Source organism: Acipenser ruthenus, chromosome 8 (genome assembly GCF_902713425.1).
Source record: "Acipenser ruthenus chromosome 8, fAciRut3.2 maternal haplotype, whole genome shotgun sequence".
NCBI classification, from domain to species: domain Eukaryota; kingdom Metazoa; phylum Chordata; class Actinopteri; order Acipenseriformes; family Acipenseridae; genus Acipenser; species Acipenser ruthenus.
The window spans coordinates 44,155,775-44,176,291 of record NC_081196.1 but is presented as its reverse complement, the minus strand read 5'-3'; the positions used below and the strand labels follow the sequence as shown (position 1 = coordinate 44,176,291).

General features: G+C 36.3%; 1 pseudogene; it reads right to left on the bottom strand.

The window, feature by feature from the left end:
* Positions 1-20,517, bottom strand: part of LOC117406733 (propionyl-CoA carboxylase alpha chain, mitochondrial-like) — a 169,988-nt pseudogene that overhangs the window by 84,202 nt on the left and 65,269 nt on the right.

Here is a 20,517-nt window from a genome sequence, read left to right as displayed (position 1 = left end):
AAAATCAATACTGGACACTGCAGTTCTTTTCTGGAGCGCTCTGTAAAACTTGTATTAAATGAGCTCTAATATACCGTATAACGGGAATTTCTGGCTGGTATTAAATTCGGTGGATTTGCTACCTTGGTAGATTTTGATGGTTTTTGAATTGCCGTTTTTCACTTCGCACGTTCACAAAGAAAAATGCCACAGTTTTGTATTTCTACTTTTAATTTAAAAAACATTCAAATACATGTTCTAAAACAGTATCTCATTTAATGTAACTCATTATAACATTTACAATGTCACTGAAGCAACTTGAATAAGAACAAAGGTGGCCTTCTAAAAATGAGTTACAGCATTATCGTTATATAATCCTTAATTTTAAGACACCAGTAATTGGAAAGGTTTAGTAGCTGCTGTACACTTTAACAATAGGCATTTGCCAACTGTCAGTTTTAAAATGTAGTTCTGGTTCCCTAACATATAACACAGTGGAATAATCACAATATCATTTAGTAATTGTAGGACAGTATTGACACCTGTGAAAACTTTAACAATAAAGCCGAAAAAAAAAGCTTTAAATTTAAAACTAGTTAATAAACTAGCAAGCACTGGTAAAATCAACTCATTTTTATATGGTGCAGAACTAATTTATTTTAACATATTGTTTAGGGACGCTGCGATACCTGCACGGTGGGTGTCTTAATAGTAGTATCTACAATGAATCGACAATAACAATCCAAAGCAAATTTGCTTTTGTTACAGACTTTGTAACAAGTCTGGAATAAACTATTTTGGCTGTTATACTACTTAATTAACCCCTTGTAAAAAAAAAAAAAAAACACAAACCTGCATAACATAAAAAAGAACAGTCGTACAGGTGCCACAGTAGCAGGCACAGTTTACACTGCCTCGGAGTTCCTGATTGCATCATAAATTCCGGATTTTCTAAATCCATCGATGTAAATGTCCGGTTTGCTATTAATTTTTATTCAAGCAAATTGGCTTCATCACAGTGCCATTCTCATATTCACTTTGACATCCGACGCATTCTTTCCCTTGCACAGCACTTCTTTAACCTGTGCTACATACCAGTCTGTCAGAGGCCGGGATTACTCACTGTATGCCCCACACTGATTGGTGGAAGAATTATTGGTGATCCAATCAAAACCGCCAATGAAGCCACAATAAATTCCCTGCCAAAATTTCCCGTTATATGGTACATTGCATTGTATTGCACTGTACTGTATCAGTTGAAGCGGTGGACCTATTGTTCACTAAGACATTTTTTTTGTTACATTTGCTTGCTGAGACTACAAAAACAAAATAAAGGATAAGAGATTTTATGTAATAAAAACATGAAGCATACACCTGCTAAACACCGAACACAAACACTTGAATAAAGAACCCAGGCAGAATAACGTTTTCTTCAGTCGCAAAGAGACTTCCTTTGATGTCTTCATGGTAACTTATTGAAGGTTTCCCTCATGGACTTTAATGAATCCCCTTGGAGTTATTAAGTATTACAAGAAGGCAAGATGTTTAAATGAGTTATCCAGGGTTAAAGGCATAATTAATTGAATTTGCTAAGTCTCCTCCAGGAACTGTCACATTGGCCAGTAGTAAAATTTGCCTAGTGTACTGTCCGTACTACTTCACAGACGTAAGTTCAGTGTGCTTTCTCGGTCTCTCATCAAAGCACCAGCCCGTCAAGACCAGAAAGCAAGGTCCCACTTGTTTAATTCCTCTGTGCCCTGCTCGAGACCCAACCCAAGGCAGTGTGACACAAAATCAATTTTATCTGGGGGTTTCTGATACAGAAGGGTCAAAACTGGGAAGAAAGTTACAGTTTGGCTCTGTCTATAGCTACAGTATTGTTCATCAAAATCAATATCAATAAATGATACATTTATGTCTACTGCATTATGAACCCCATGATGATAGTAAGTAATTCATCAATGGCTTTATATCAGCAACACTCCTAATCACATGATGCTGGTGACGAGACATATATTTATAATTAATTGGATCTTTTAGACTGACTTTATATTATTTTCTGCTGTTTTTACTTGAAAGTGATTCACAGGCAATTACAAGAAAACAGATCATTCAAATTTAACATAACTCTCAGCTTACTGGGAAGCAGTGTCATGCACTGACAAGATAGGGGTGTCTCCCCATGTCACAGACCAGAGCAGGACAAGGGATTTAGGTGGGCCTTATTCTGCCAGAGTGTCTAATAGACACATATAAAATGGATTTTTAAAAAGTGTTTATAGGGTTGCTGCCATGTGCCTCGCAAGGCTCGTTCTCCTGCCAGCATTACGAATGACATGGAGAAGCAAATCTATGACAGGGACCTTCCTGCAACTTTAAAATATAAAGTAAAATTGCTACTTTGCAGATTGTTCAACTGAAAACAGCTCAGCTCATCACCTCAAGTTTCCTTCGAACTTCTGGGATCTCAGTTGTGCTGCTACAAACACACAAGCTGCCGTTGCCAACAATTATCTCCTCTCTGAATCTGTTAGCTGATTAAATAATTTAAATGTGCTAAAAGCCAAAGTATTCTGAACAAGTTGATATTTTCAACATTAGCTGTAATGTTATTTTCATTACTTTTTTCACCTTTAATTAACTTTTACTAGTACTTCTGGTCTTCTGTTTGCCATATATTACAAAATACACTATATTACAAGAAAAAGCAAATTTATGATATAAATGTCACAACATACATAAAGACAAATTAAGTGTCCAGAGGTTGATCAATATATTTACATTATCACACATTGTTAGAGCTTCATTTCTATAACTGCTAACTGCTCCGTCTGTGATTTACCGAACTCAAGCCCTGTCTTTCATATTGCATTTGAGGAGAAGGGAACATCTACACTAAATGGAAAGGAAAGGGGGGGGGGGGGGGGTCAGTAAAATAAAAATTAAAAAAAGTTTTAAACCACTGTGCTGGTATGAAGCCATTTCCTCCTCTTGTTTTTATTGCCAGTGGTGTATTGTAGGAATGCTGGAACTCGTTCACATTTTGTTTGAGTAATTTCTCCACCCTGGTCTAACGGTCATGATTTTTTTTTTTTTTTTAATAATAGAGTTAAACCCAACTTCAAAACTGACGGGAATGGAAAAACAAAACACTCCCCTGCAGCCTGAATGTTATGATCCTCTATCCCCACTAGTATTATTTCCATACACCCCTCTGCATCATTTCTGAATTTCCATTTAGAATCTGTGTGGCAGAGAGATGGAACAATGTAATAAAAATGACCTGCTCTTTCAACACCAGGAGATGTTTAAACTTGAAGTTCTGCTCCTAAACATCTAACAAACTGTTATGTTGTTCAACAGATTTGATGACTCACCTTTAAAGCCATCAGGATAGACGTCGGTGAGGAATTTGGTGCTGATATCTCCTTTAACAAACGGGATGAACGATGATCTCTCTCAGAAGAGGGATGTTGTAAGTCACTCCTAAAAAGGATCCCAGACAGAGTTATTATTTTTTTTACCACAAAAAATGGACTACATTTCTGTCCCACATATACAGGCAAACAGAAAGATGACAGCAAGACTTCAAAAAATACTTCAACTATGGGTCTGTGATCGTCAAAGATTATATTGAGTACTGTATGTCTCTTCTGGAACGTGTTGTTTAAATTTAATACATTGAAACAACACATTGATTTACTTAACAGGGCTCGACATTAACCATGGCCCGGCAGCCCGGGGGCCTCAGAGATCGTAGTTTGGCCTATAGTTATAAATAAGGCCCTGTGTAAATTGCGATTTCACAGGCTGCGCGGAAATCGTGAAATTAGCCCAATACTGCGATTTTTACAATATTCTTAAGAAATTAAGATAAATTTAATAATTATTATTTGTATTTCATACAAAAAAAATCACATTAACAAAACTGTACAGCTCTGCTGTGTGCCTGCATGCACACTGCGTACTATTCGTCATGCACAGTGATGTGCAGTGATTATGTCATGTGACTATATGCAATCTAGGCGGGAAATTAAAATACTACACACTGTAAACAAGAAAATGGATGTCTCTAAAAAAGTTATAAATGTGTCTGATCACGTAAAGCAGTATCCAGCAGGAGTTTTACATGGCGATGGAGGTGAGCTCTTCTGTACGTCCTGCAACGTTACTGTAGATCACTACCGAGAATCGGCTGTTGACAGGTATTTAGATTGGAGTATTCACCAAAAGAGAAAGGAGGATATCCAGAGCACTACTGCAACTGCTTTACTTGCAAAGAAACAAAAAAAAGGTGACTTTCATGTTCCAAATGTCCACTGAAAACCGTGGGGGCACGAAACACATTACAGTCTTACATTTTGACGTGACAAAGGCGTTTGTTTGCGTAAATATCCCTCTTGAAAAATTGGACAACCGAAAGTTACGTAAATTCTTCAGTCTGAGTGTAGCAAATGGTGGAGTGATTCCTTCATCAGCCCAGCTGAGACATGAATACTTAACTAAAGCTGCCGAGTATCACAAGCAGGAGATTATGGAATTAGTCTGGTTGCTTGTCAATGGTCACTGACGAGTCGACTGATGCACAAGATCAGTATGGGTTACACATTGTGTTTGTTTTGCAAGACCTAAATGGTGAACATGCATCTGATGTACTAGAACTGAAAGCTGTCCTTGCAGATATACTTTACTACAGGCTGTTAATTACAACACCGTTTCACAAGCTATTAGTGCTTGAATAACTTTGACGTTGATTCTGATCATGTCAGTGCATTTATCTCGATATTTGAGGTTTTAAAAAAAATAATAACCTGTACACATAATTTATAAAACAGTTCTGTGCACATTCTGTGAAATACGATACTTTACCCGTGACACTGCTGTGAATTTTAAAGAAAATGTCCGCGATTTTCACAGGACCTTAGTTATGAAGCACCACAGGCCTGACTGGGCCAGTTACATTTTTTAACTAGTATAGTATATATATATAGTATAGTGCACTTGGCTTCCGTTTCATGAATCCATGAAAATGGGTAAGTGTCCCATTTTATTAAAACATAACAAATGTGTGAATGTTAAAATGGCTGAAATAACGTATATTGAAAGGCTTCGTTTAGCCAAATTTTTTTCTTTTGAGGAGAGGTGGGCTCTCTTCGGTTACCGTACACCGTTAGAAACATACTGAAAATTTAAGAAAAAAAAAAGGTCCAGTGGAAAGTAAAATACAAAGGAGGTTAATTGAACAGCCTGGGCTCAAATCTGTTGAGTTAACCAACAGTCAGTGTTTGGAAAACTGTAAACAAGGGATTCTGAAGGAAATGGTACAGTACAAATAGTTTATGAATTGTAATCAAAATCTATGTAAGGCTTAAAGCTCAAAGTTGTCTACCTCAAATTATTATTTGCACAAATACCAAACATTGGCACAAGGCAGGCTCCAACTTTAAAATACAGCTACTTCGTTAACTACCAGTTGCTTCATCAGAACATTCCCAGAGGTGCCCTAAACATTCATGTAGTCTGAAGTAATGCTGGTACCTGTGCATAGTGGGCAGTTTATACCTAATGGGCCTACACTGGCAATGCCATCTGACACTGGCTTTGTGGTTGCCATGCATGTCGTTTTTTACTTTAGGGTGTGCATGGTTTCAGTGTCAAGAATCATACAAGGCTAGCACACATCTCTTGTGAGCATGATGTTACATCTCCTATAGTGTATTCTGCTGTCCAAACAAATCAAAATTAATAATTAAACAGTAAACGGGGGGCTTAAGTGTGCAACGTGCTTCTGGGCAAGAGCAGCAAGCAGTATAAAACATCAGCTGCTTGACAGCCCTGAAGCGCCCCTTTCTTTCTTTTCATTCCTGGCTGCATTTAGTTTTTTTCAGAATGTGAGTAATCTTTTTGTAACCTGAAGCAGTGCCCACTTCGAACATATTTTAAATGTGTTGTTTTTCCACAGACCGCTGCTGCTGTGAATTTTCAGACACGCTGTGTGGCCGACATTGAAACCAGTCTTGACACATGGAATCAGATTCAGCCTGATTGAAATATGACATTTTTACCTCCTAGAGCTGTTCATGAGCCGTCAGACCAGCACTACATAACTAGTTCAATGAGGAGAATTTGACCACTTGATTAAAACAAGATCAGCATCCCCACCACCTGGTGACAAGATCTCAGCTCAGGTCACCATAACTCTTTGAGTTTGCCCTAACCTCATTACTAGCACTCAAAAGTCTTCTACCATTCCCTGAAATCAGTTATCAGAAACATAATAACATTTCGATTTTTTTGGTATTGTTTTATTGTAACAAAAAGAACGAAAATATAAAATAGAAATTGCAATGCTTTTAAAAGAGTGAAACTGGATAGCTTCCTCCTTTTGCAGCAAGAGTGCAATTAAAGTACAAACGAGATATTCTTGTGCATCCTTGACGTAAGATTGAATATAAAATATAACACATTATAGTTTGAAACCAGATAGGCTCATGTTTTTCTACACTACCATTGGGTCCCTGGTGAGATGATGGCTGATGACAGATGCCAGGGATTTCAGTGTAATCAGTTGATTGCCCCAAAAGACCTTCTATCAAAAACGGCCAGGAGTACCCTAATTCACTCCAAACCAGGCACTCAGCTACAACAAAGCCTGGTGAATGGCCACTGAGCTGAAAAAAAAGGTGCTTCTTAAAAGAGAACATTAAAGATGACTAGCAGTGCATAAGTGTTCTGGACTTAACTGAAAATATTAGGTTAAATTGAATCAGATATACAGGCTTTTTTCCTATTTATATTAGTTATTTTAAAAGAAAGTAACCTTTTGTAAAAATACACGCAAGGTGCAGGAGTATAATTGCAATGTGTCACACTTTCCATGTTATATTGTACCAAGCTGAGAGAGAAAAAAATAAATAAATAAATAAATACTCTTATTAGATGGCATTAAAAAAAAGAATAAATAAATAAATAAATAAATAAACACGTTGTGTACTACAATGCCTTGTTTGGCAGTGAAGTTATGGAGGGCAGAAGGATGAGCAGAATGGGACTCATTTGTGTTACATAAAACAAGACCTCCCTTTAGAATGTCACTAGCCACTTACACCTACGGGGTCTAATCTGTGGTAGACCTTAAAACCACCAATCCTTAAATTCAGAAACCTGCACACCTCAGTATTTCTGTAGTAACAATAAAGTAAATAAATCACACCACGGGGGAAACACTAGTAGGATAAAGACGTAGTTTAAAGGGTGGCAGTGTTTAGATCTGCTGTTGTTTAGACTGTAAACTAGGCCTTAGTCTTCGGACATGGGACCAATAAAAAAAATAAATAAATAAATAAATAAATGCTAACATTGACATAATACAGTGTGTTGTAAAAAGGCAGCTCAGATATGTTTAGGAAGCTTTGACCGTTTGCCAGAATGGCTTTCAAAACATGGCTTATTCCAGGCAGTGATAAAAGCTTGTTTTCAAACAGACGAGATATATATATATATATATATATATATATACATTAGAATGAAGGCCCGATAATTACGTGTTCAATGCTTATGAATGGGGTGTGAGCGATCCCACACAAAAAAAAAAAAACAAGGACACTTTCTTTTATACAATAACATGAAAAACACCAACAGAAAAACATTGATGCAAGTCTCTTTAATTATTACAGACGTTTAGACCCCTTAAAAAAGCTCATGGAAAAAAAATCTTTAAAAAAGTAGAATTGTCCAATATGTAATTTAAAAATGACCTCTGTCAAAGTTCATAAGGTCTCCATCTGTGTGTGAATAACAGCCAGACTAAGGAATGATGACCCTCCAACAGCTTGCTCCCGACTACCTGCTGCTTGCAAAACACTGGCCAGACATTAAGCCCCACATACTCAAAGGATCAAACAGGGCCAGAAAATACTGCTTATTTTATACAAAATGAGAAGCTTAAAAAAAAAGTACTGCTCGAGTATATTAGCAACAACCACGATCATCAAGGGAAAATAAATGTTCTACATTAGACCCAAATAACGCTTGAATTATTGCCCACATTATCCTGTAACCTATACCTCTGCTGGTTTGTGGGGGCTACAATAACAAGACTATTTGAAGCATAATCTGTTTTCACAATTTCTAATTAAGAAACAACTCTTCCTACTTTTTTACTCTCGCACACGATAACATGTTTTTATAAATCGTATGAAAATACCAACAGTAGATATTGGGGGGGGGGGGGGGGTATACAAATATTTATTAATTACTTTCAAATATTTCATATATTTTCTTGTAATACTCAGTTTTGTCGAACTGAGAATTTTCAAAAGAGCCAGAAGAGTGAGAAACACATACTGACATTCACAATGAATTAATTGCAGTGGGGCCAACTCTTTAAAATTCATTTTGAATTTGTGTTTGTTCAACAAAAGCCATCAAGATGCATTCCTGCTACACTAGTTGCCAGAAGGTCTGTAACGCGAATGTCTGTTCTGCTGCCAAAGCACATCCTGCGAATGAGACCTTCTATTGATATCAGTCGATCCATTTTAATAAAGGAAAGAAACAAACAAAAAACCCTTGATTACACTTGAGACTCCGTTACAAACAAATCCAAACAGATAGGTACACAAAAGCGTTCAATCCTGGCACCTGCTTGTATTTCTGTCTGCTACGCCTCGAATAAAGAGAATTTAGTGATGACCCCCTATTGCACGCAAAGTGCTAGTGGGGGGCATATTGTGGTTGCTTTGGCTATACTCTGCGTGAGTGGGTGGGTTGGCAGAGAGACGCGCTTGCGTAGAGCAGGGTTTCTCAGTTGCAACCTGATTAATCCGTGGTTAAGGAGGACTGCAGAAGGGGCACATGCATCACACAGTGCTTCATATGTGTTTTGGGAATTCTTGAGAGTTTGTAAATTCTAATCCTGAAATGAAGGCAATTAGAAATCAGGTACAATGATAAGATGCAATTTCCCAGTCTGAGTGGAGGAGACTTTCACATCGCCTACTAGTTCTTTCAATCAAGGCGCACCGAATTATGCTCATTTGATAGCACATAACCTCAATCAGCAGTGCTAGTAAAAACAATGGCACAGAGGTATACAACTTCAAACTCATGCCTAACCCCACAGCGCTGCATATCCATTGAGCGCATCATTGATTATTTATGACTCCTCTCTGGGTACAGCATGCTGTATGGCTTGAACTGAATGATATCCTCTTTATCTGCCCTCATTAAACACTGTTCTGGTGTAATAGCACAGACGATACAGGTGCTCTAAAAGCTTAAAACTGGTCAGCTGTCGAAAAGGGTTTCGGTATGCTTGCAATGTCTCCAATAGAAGCTTTATGGGACAGTTGTTTTTATTTTTTATTTTTTTTATTATTGCAGAGGTTATTTATGCGAATAGATTCATTTTATTTTCTATTGCATTTTTTTTTGTGACCACACAATTAGAAGTAAAACATCTTTTTAAAACATATATTGTGGATCCCATTAAGGATGACATTATTATTATTATTTATTTCTTAGCAGACGCCCTTATCCAGGGCGACTTACAATTGTTACAAGATATCACATTATTTTTACATACAATTACCCATTTATACAGTTGGGTTTTTACTGGAGCAATCTAGGTAAAGTACCTTGCTCAAGAGTACAACAGCAGTGTCCCCCACTGGGGATTGAACCCACAACCCTCCGGTCAAGAGTCCAGAGCCCTAACCACTACTCCACACTGCTGCCATATATATATGACATCCTACACTCTAAAAAAAAATGTAAATAAGAGGATCATATCTCCCATATTAGAGATTTTGTTTTTCAAAAGTGGGATTTGAACTAATCTCTTTTCTTTTGAGTACAAGGCACTTTTCCCAAACCATACAGTGGCCTCCATTCCTAAAAGATAAATTTAATATCCTTGTAATTACAATTTTACCATAGTAATCAAATTCTTTAAAGGCAAATTAACAAATACATTGATATTGCATTACGCATTTTAAAAAGGTCTGGTCTCTCTTAAATAATGAAGTCATACCCTGTGTACAAATTGAAAATACATTATTTCATCAACTAAACCAGATTTGTTTACTTTATATATATATATATATATATATATATATATAAGCATTAAGTGCTAAAATGCCTCCTGACACTGATGGCTACTGCCTTATTTGAAAGGATTTTTCACTTGTAATATTGAGTTTAGATTACTTCTCAATGGAAGAGCAAGGCTCCTTCATCCGTTCCTAATAGTAATAGTGCAGATACTTTACAGAAAATAGGATGCAGTTTGTTTTCGGTGATTGAACTCTGTATTACTTCAATGACTCCACTTTCAGACTCAATCCCTGTCTAATGATTTTCTGAGATGCCTTATTGACAGCTCTAGTATATTTGCTCTCTTTCGCTCACCCTCTCCTTGCAATATAAATGGACCAGAAGCGAGGTGATTTATTTCTTTTTTGTCATTTCAGATGTTGGTTGTCATATTTGACACCACTAGTAAGTACGGAATTGACCAAGCAAACTGTGTACATGACAGCAGGGCTCCCCCTCTCCTCCTCCTCCTCACCATACAAATGCATTATAACTGAAACCTAAATCAATTCAAGTCTAAAATGAACGAATGTTGGTGTTGTTTTTTTTAAAAATAAAATGATTTATAACACACAACAAATTCTATAATCGAAAATACTGCATTTCAAGGTTTTTGGGTTTTTTTTTTTTCCCCTCTAGCGAACCATATATGCAAATAGACAACATCATTCTTTAAAAATAAATATCAAAAAAGGCTTTTGATATATTTTTGGTTCTACACATATCCAGCCCAACACCTGGACAGTAGTAGAAATTCAACAATAATAACAAAATAGAATTTTGACTACTTATTCCTACTGGATTGTCTGAGGTAAAAACATTGCTGGTCAGAACCAGCGGACTTAAACACTTTAAAACATGGATGAATAGGACTAAAAAAATGAAGTCTCCTTGGAAATGATGGGTCTTTTCTTCTTAATTAGCAGGCTTTCTCTGACTATGTTTTAATATCCAGTTAATAAGCAAAGTCTTATTCAATTTGTTAATTACAACCTGTTCCAGCTGTTTCCCTTGAATTTATGCCAGCCTACCACACTAGGAGTTTTATTTGTTACCTCGAATGACATAATTGTCTAGAGCCTCCTCCATTCTCAGAAGTGCTTCAGCTCGATTAGAGCCATATGTAACCAACTGAAAAAAGAAACATAAAACTCTTTACAGCAAATTATTATTATTATTATTATTATTATTATTATAATAAAGAATCTCAACTATAGTATGGTACATCAGTATAATATGGTAACCAACAAATAATTCCAATAAAACATTTTACATAAATTGTTTTCCTCACTGAAAAACCCTTATTTCTTCTTTCAAAACACAGAAAAAACATGATTATATAAAATAAATGATCCCCATATATATATATATATGCTTGCTACTTTTCGATATTAAATCAGTAAAGCTTGTTAAACATTGAATTCCCCCAAAAATATGAGTTTGACTGAAATAGATTTATATACGATAAAACGTCGGTAAAACCACTTGCTATTTTTTATTTTCTTACCAAAAATAATATTTTAGAACTCCTCTCTAGTTTGTGTAGTTTTTATACTTGTTGTCTGTCCCGTCTCCATTCCGCTCTGAATGGCTGGGCGTCGCTGTCCGTCAACTCAGTGGTCAGTTCGTACTGTAGTTTCACCCTGTTCTGACAGATCTCGTTGACTGAAGCAGAGCTAGAATGCTCTCATTCGTTTAAATGACTGTCATTCATCAAGACCTGCACCGACTGTGCACTTTCATTTGCCAGCTACAGCGCCTGTCATTCAAAGAGCCTACTTTCAAATTAGCGGGTTAAGGTGTACGTAAGCTTTTGCTTTAGGTATACGATGACAGTTACTAGTTTGAGTTGAAAATGGGGTGCAAGAGAAAAACACTTAATGAATATTGTGCACAATACTCTGGCGGACAGCTGTGCTGAAGCAGGAGGGAGTGGAGGTCTCCTGCTTAGATCTGTTCAACTATCTACTGTTTTGTTTTGTGCATATTATTTTTACTCGTAAATTTATGCTATAAAAGTCTGTGTAATAGACTTTTACATACTGCGTTTTCTACAGTTTATTTGAGACAATTTTTAAATGTGTGTAGGATCTTTACAAGGTTATTTCAGTTAGAATGTTGGTAACCATGGTTTTGTTTCATGTTGAATATGATAAAGGGAGTTTGCTAAATGAGACGTTTCTAAATGGCATAAAAAGAGTGTTTTTTTTCTTGTTATTTTTTAAGCATAAAAGTCGATTTCACCAATTCTCGAATTGAAAAATAAGGATAGAATCGAATAGTAGCAAGCACATATATATATATATATATATATATATATATATATATATATATATATATATATATATATACAGTGCCTTGCGAAAGTATTCGGCCCCCTTGAACTTTGCGACCTTTTGCCACATTTCAGGCTTCAAACATAAAGATATGAAACTGTAATTTTTTGTGAAGAATCAACAACAAGTGGGACACAATCATGAAGTGGAACGAAATTTATTGGATATTTCAAACTTTTTTAACAAATAAAAAACTGAAAAATTGGGCGTGCAAAATTATTCAGCCCCCTTAAGTTAATACTTTGTAGCGCCACCTTTTGCTGCGATTACAGCTGTAAGTCGCTTGGGGTATGTCTCTATCAGTTTTGCACATCGAGAGACTGAAATTTTTGCCCATTCCTCCTTGCAAAACAGCTCGAGCTCAGTGAGGTTGGATGGAGAGCATTTGTGAACAGCAGTTTTCAGTTCTTTCCACAGATTCTCGATTGGATTCAGGTCTGGACTTTGACTTGGCCATTCTAACACCTGGATATGTTTATTTGTGAACCATTCCATTGTACATTTTGCTTTATGTTTTGGATCATTGTCTTGTTGGAAGACAAATCTCTGTCCCAGTCACAGGTCTTTTGCAGACTCCATCAGGTTTTCTTCCAGAATGGTCCTGTATTTGGCTCCATCCATCTTCCCATCAATTTTAACCATCTTCCCTGTCCCTGCTGAAGAAAAGCAGGCCCAAACCATGATGCTGCCACCACCATGTTTGACAGTGGGGATGGTGTGTTCAGGGTGATGAGCTGTGTTGCTTTTACGCCAAACATAACGTTTTGCATTGTTGCCAAAAAGTTCGATTTTGGTTTCATCTGACCAGAGCACCTTCTTCCACATGTTTGGTGTGTCTCCCAGGTGGCTTGTGGCAAACTGTAAACGACACTTTTTATGGATATCTTTAAGAAATGGCTTTCTTCTTGCCACTCTTCCATAAAGGCCAGATTTGTGCAGTATACGACTGATTGTTGTCCTATGGACAGAGTCTCCCACCTCAGCTGTAGATCTCTGCAGTTCATCCAGAGTGATCATGGGCCTCTTGGCTGCATCTCTGATCAGTCTTCTCCTTGTATGAGCTGAAAGTTTAGAGGGACGGCCAGGTCTTGGTAGATTTGCAGTGGTCTGATACTCCTTCCATTTCAATATTATCGCTTGCACAGTGCTCCTTGGGATGTTTAAAGCTTGGGAAATCTTTTTGTATCCAAATCCGGCTTTAAACTTCTCCACAACAGTATCTCGGACCTGCCTGGTGTGTTCCTTGTTCTTCATGATGCTCTCTGCGCTTTAAACGGACCTCTGAGACTATCACAGTGCAGGTGCATTTATACGGAGACTTGATTACACACAGGTGGATTCTATTTATCATCATTAGTCATTTAGGTCAACATTGGATCATTCAGAGATCCTCACTGAACTTCTGGAGAGAGTTTGCTGCACTGAAAGTAAAGGGGCTGAATAATTTTGCACGCCCAATTTTTCAGTTTTTTATTTGTTAAAAAAGTTTGAAATATCCAATAAATTTCGTTCCACTTCATGATTGTGTCCCACTTGTTGTTGATTCTTCACAAAAAATTACAGTTTCATATCTTTATGTTTGAAGCCTGAAATGTGGCAAAAGGTCGCAAAGTTCAAGGGGGCCGAATACTTTCGCAAGGCACTGTATATAGACACACACACACACAGTTGTAGTCAAAGGTTTACATACCCCAATGGAAATTTATAATTTCTAGAAATTTCCCGAAAACAAATTATAGGAAAAATCTTTTGCAGCAAAAGTTTTGCTTTTATGGATGAGGGAAAAAAATAGATTTCTATAATTATTTAAGCAATTTTTTTTGCAAAATTCCAAAAATGCTAATTCAAAAGTATTCATACCCTGACAAAGAAAATTAAATCAATAGCTAGTTGAGGCACCTTTTGAAATAATAATCTTTTTTAAACGATTAGGATATTTGTCAATGAGCTTTTGACATAATTCTTTAGTGATTTTTGACCATTCTTCAACACAAAATTGTTCCAGTTCATTCAAATTCCGAGGACTTCTCTTGTGCACAGCCTTCTTCAACTCATACCAAAGATTCTCAATCGGATTTAGATCGGGACTTTGACTAGGCCATTCCAGAACCTTGAATTTATTCTTCTTTAACCATTCTGAAGTAGATTTTGGTGTGTGCCGCCTCACCAGACTTTCTCTAAATGTAACAACTATCAGCGTGACCAAATAGCTCGATTTTTGTTTCATCACTCTTCAAAACCTTTGACCAGAACTCAAATCCATCACTCAAATGCCGTTTTGCAAACTTTAAATGATTGTCCTTGTGACGTTTTTCATTGAACCTTCTTTCTTCCAGACCAAGGGAGCATTGTGACAGTACCATGAGTCTTGTACTTCTTGATAATAGAAACAATAGTTGAAATTGGGATACTCAAAGGCTTGGAAATCTTCTTGTATCCTTCTCCAGCTTCATGACAATAAATAATGTTCTGCCTAAGGTCTGCAGATAGCTCTTTACTTTTTCCCATATTGACATAATGGTAATGACAGTAATCATCCTATGCCTAACCCTTTTATACTCCCTAAGAATGTTCACCTACAATCCAGAATTTTCTAGACTTTTCTAGAATTAGGTTCTGCATCATTATATTGAAATTTCTAGCACCTTGTAGACAATGCTACCATAGCATCAAAGGGTATGGAGTTTGGTTAGAATTTTTTGAGTTTTGTTAAAAAGCATCAAAAACCATAGCATCAAAGGGTATGGAGTTTGGTTAGAATTTTTTGAGTTTTGTTAAAAAGAAAAATTGGTGAAATAAATAATTGTAGACATCTATTTCTTGTACCATATATATATATATATATATATATATATATATATATATATATATATATATATATATCATGATAATAAATCAGATGTACAATATGGTAACCAACAAATGTATTACATCAATACGAAAAAATAAATGACTAACTTTGGAGATCATGGGATCATAGTAAATGCTGATTTCACTTCCTTCTTGAATGCCACTGTCAACACGAACCTGAAAGACAAAAAAAAACATGTATAAATCGGATCAAGTAACAAATTATCTTTATCCATTTCAAGCCATACATCTACAACATTGAGCAAAATCCTGCATACCCGAAGAGTGTTCCAGCCATTGCCCCATCTTCCAAAGTGCTTTTCAGTAAAAATCTGAAGATTTTACTTGTACCACAAGGAACTTCAATTCTAAAACCATGGAAACAAACACAGAAAAGGAAGGTTCTTTGTCCAGTTTTCTTTTGTATCTGGCACATAACTTAATCCAGTAAAATGTCTCACTAAGAGGCTTATGTCCCTATGCAAAATATGATTTTTTTTTTTAAGGGATAAAACAACTCGTAAATGTTGCAAACTTAGAAAAGAAACTCCAATGCTTAATATAGGGTATCTTAAGTTGTATTTTACAAGTTTTAAACCAACAACAATTACAGATATGCAAAACAAATATTTAAAGTATATACTGTATTCAATATATTTACTGTGGCTAAAATGAGCTCCCCTTGAAGGTTTACCTTTTATACTACTTGGATTTTATTCAGCACTATCTGGTGGTCATATATTGTAATTGCGTGACACTATTAAATCTTTTTTTTTTTTTATTGAAAATAAATTTTCTATAGGGTATCATTACATTTTATTTATTTATTTTCTTTGAAAAAATGGTCAGTAGTTTTTTCTGTCCACAATAGCTGAGCTGCCTGAGGTAAGTGTGCTAAAAAGATTTTCTAGGGCATTGACTGACTGGAATTGTAATTTTAAATCAACAGAGAAGTTTTACAAAAATAACTATAAACCATGAAGGATTATTAAATGAACAAAAAAAACTGACTTTTTTAAACACTGAAAACATAACACTTTTTTCGGTGCATTTCTCCTGAGGATTAACTGTCTGCCGTAGGCCGTCCTTCCAACTCCCCTCAAAAATCCCAATTAAATCTGTAATGCATCAATTTACAGAGGACGACGTGCCCAGCCATTCCTTTTGAAGCATCTGAATGCTGTTAACTGACCAACAACTAAAGTAGGCATATTGCTGATTCCTGTTCCCTTTTCTCAGTTTGACCTCATCAGCGTAGCATTGAGGTTAGCTGTATGAAACTTTTCAAATTAGCGATTCCCGGGGAATAAGTATTCATTAAAAATGCTCTTGTCAGGCTCTGGTATCTGAAGTATTTAAAAGCTAATCAAAAAAAAAAAAAGGAAAGGCATGGACATGCACCACAGGGACAGAGAGGGGGGCAAAATATATTACAAAATAAATAAATTTAAAAAAAAAACACAGCCCAGTTTGCTCATTTGAAACTCTGGAAGATAGGCAGTGTGAAGTAGATATGGCATAAAGGGACCCAACGGTGCTGTCATGCCAGACAACCGGCCTCAGTTATAAACACAATCATCAAGACAAACGGAGAAACTTTCACAACAATGGGCAAATAAAAAGTGATTAGATAGAAGTGAATAAAAGCTACAGTACTGTAACACAAAAAACATGTAAATTATTGAATATTGAATGAATAGTAAAGATAAGAAAACTAAAGAACCATAAGCATTCATGTTTTTAGTTTTCAAAGTCCTTGCATTGACTGCTGCATACATTACAGCAGCAAGCATATTTTCATGTTCCCCCCTATGTGTGTTAAATATACCCTTTACTCTGATTGGCCTACACTTTCTCTTTCTTTTCAAATTAAACATACACACAAATACTACTGTGCAACAACCGTAAGCTTTCTATATGTGAAACACGATTGTTTCAAAGCAAAATAAATAATTGTCTGTACTTTTGTTTTTTGTTTTACATTTAAATTAAATGTGCACTTAGAAATACTTCAGCGAAAATGATCAGTTATTTTTTTTTTTTTTTTTTGCATTATTTCAAAAGAGATTAAAAACATGGTCTGGTTACTTTTCAAATCTAGCCTTAAAAATGAACAATATTACCTGCCCCTTAAACTGATCAAACTGGAAAGATAAAAAGCATAAATAAAAATAAAACAAACTGGGGTTTAATGTTGTGCATAAACTCAGTCACAGGGTCAGCACCAATAGGTTTTATCACCGGCAACATCATCTCTATTCAAGTGTGTGCAAGCACATGCCTGGAATATAATAAGGTGTGTATATTCCCACCAACAAAACAGAAAATGCATCTAACCATTAATCCCAATGCCAATTGATTTACATTTCATGCTTAAGTTAACTGAATCTCTGCAATCTTAGAACCAATACAGAACAAAGTAAGAAATGGTATTGCCACAAACAAAACAGTACCTTCAAAGTTTGAAGGACTCATCTTGCTCCCACCCCTGTTTGTGAAGCATACCAGTGATCTCACTGTTCCACAATTTATTTGCTTATTAAATTATATCTTCTGATGGAAGTAGGTGAGCTGTCTGCTCAAACTGTGCGTAATCCACTAAGCACCGCTCCACAGTGCGCATGGCATAATTAAAAATTCTTAATAGACAGGCCCATGTGAAGCTTTCAGACGGCTCCCATCCTTCAATTTTAACTCACCCCTCTCCCCATCAGCACTATCCCAAGCCAGCCTTGTCTACCTAACAAGTAACAGCCCAATCTGATTAAATGCTTGCAAGGGAGGGGACTTGTGGGCCTCCACGACAGGTCAAAAGTGATCACCATGGAGATACATAATTACAGCTGTCAACGCGTCAACTGTCCCGCTGGCATCAATTTGATTGCTCCCAGCAATAATGATAGACAAAGCTTAGCGTGCACTCTCCTGCATCCAATCACGTTATCTATTCTTTGGTCCATTTAGCTGACATGCAACATTCACACAAGCACATAACAGCAGCAAGCAGGACATTTAAGGCATTTTAATTGTTTTTTTTCCCTCTCTCTCTCTTTCACGTAGATGACTCATAAGCGCAAGTGTTATTACACAAAACTCCTGCTGTAGCATTAATTGAAGAAAGATGTGGTGGGACAAAGACTGTAGGGGGTAGAGCATGTCCATTATCACTTGTGCTTTCAACAGGTCTCACGTTTGAAAACTGCAAATTACAAAAACTTGCAAGGGCAAAATGTTTGACATTATTTGATCCACAACCATATGGTGAAAAAAGAGCCCTGTAAATAAATAAATAAATATTTAAGCGTATACTTAAAAGACAGTTGACTTCATTGGTTAATGTCAAGTGTTTTGATTTTCACATCACTCATACACTGAAGCAATTCTGAAGCAACTGCTGGTGTCCATTAAGAACAAAGAAAACAAACAAATATTCATTACTTAATTTGCAAAAGGGTCCTTGTTTTTCCTAAACTCAAATTCAAGTAAAAAATGAAATCAAAACGTCTCCTGACTAATAATCCTCACACCCTCACCAATGAAAGGCCACACTACCTACAGTACAATGGTGTCCATGAATATTGCATCAAAACAGTAATACTTTTTTTCAGCCATTTCTCATGATTTCTACCATTGAACTATAGTTTAATTGTTATATGTTGTACTTTCTAAAAATAAGGATTAACCGATTGTTTCAAGAACATGGCCTTCATCTTTAAAAACTGCATCACAATAAACATCACCCAAATTTTTTTTTGCCATTCAATATTTCAGGGAGTCTCTCAGCCTTGAACACTGCCTTGAATATTCCCCATTTGCAGTTAACACCACCACACCAGAATCTCCTGGTACTGTATCTTCTTACTATTATATTTAGGTGATAATCCATGTGCACTAAGCCCCTGCATATGATGTAACCTGTAAAACCATCCTTTCACATGGGAAACTGCAAATGTACATTCTGATCTCTAAAAGGTTGCTGGTTTAGTGAACCAGGTAACCTGGATGTTATGAAGCAAGACCCTTAGATAAAGGCATGTCACAGTGACATGGAGTGAATCTTCCACCCAAGGGAGGGTAATCCAAGTCAGGGAGAAAGCAGCTTGCCTCAGACTGGCCCGATATCTGTGCCTCCAAGAAGACATGGGACAATGAAACCCATGAGTCACATGATGGCGTGGTGTGTGTGTGTGAGAGAGGTTACATGTGATTGAACTCTCCTCCCCCTGGAGAAACTGCCGCTGGAAATGTTATTCCTCCTTGAGAATAACATCAGCTGCCTGTAAGGCATCTATGAGGTTATTTATGCAAGTTTGGTGCACCACTGTTTTTCTTCTATTAAATCTGTATGATTCTCATGGATGACAAAACCTCAGCATTTCAGAGAGCACAGTGCTCTGCCAACAATGTGCATGGCATTGTTCCCTTTTTCAAAACAACCGTATGGTGTGTGATATTCATCCGGTGGGATAATAATAAAATACATATAAAAAGATGGAAAGCAGAGTCCAAAGATACCAAAACTATATGTTGGTAGCATACAGGCACACACCCTGCACACAGATTCCTATGTACCCTTGAGCAAGGTACTTTACCTAGATTGCTCCAGTAAAAACCCAACTGTATAAATGGGTCATTGTATGTAAAAAATAATGTAATTGTATGTAAAAAATAACATGATATCTTGTAACAATTGTAAGTCGCCCTGGATAAGGGCATCTGCTAAGAAATAAATAATAATAATAATAATAATAATAATAATAATAATAATAATAATAATAATAATAATAATAATAAAATAATACAAACTGAATTCAGGGATAAGGCTGCCACATTCAAATATGTGAACGCTCTTTAGTTGACAATTAATAACCATTAATAAAATGGTTGGTTTCAAAATGTAGATATATAGCCTTTCGTCCATGATACAAAACAAACAAAAGATTTTGTAAATCTAACGCAGTGTCTGATTTGCAGAGTGTCAGATGAAAGATGTAGTTGGGTTGTGCAACATCATATTCTATGCAAATTAGCCATGCATTTTTTTCAAAATGCTCTGTCCTCCACCACAGAAACACCTGTGTGTAAATAACTTTTCCTGAAGAATCTGATTTATTTTTTCTACCTTGTGTAGTGCTTTGTAGTAAATGTAAAGTACTGTTTAATCCCCAGTTGTATGTTCATTTTCTTTATTTTAAATATAATAATTACTAGCATGTTTCATTCACACAGCGCAGGGATTAAAGAATTTGACAGGCAA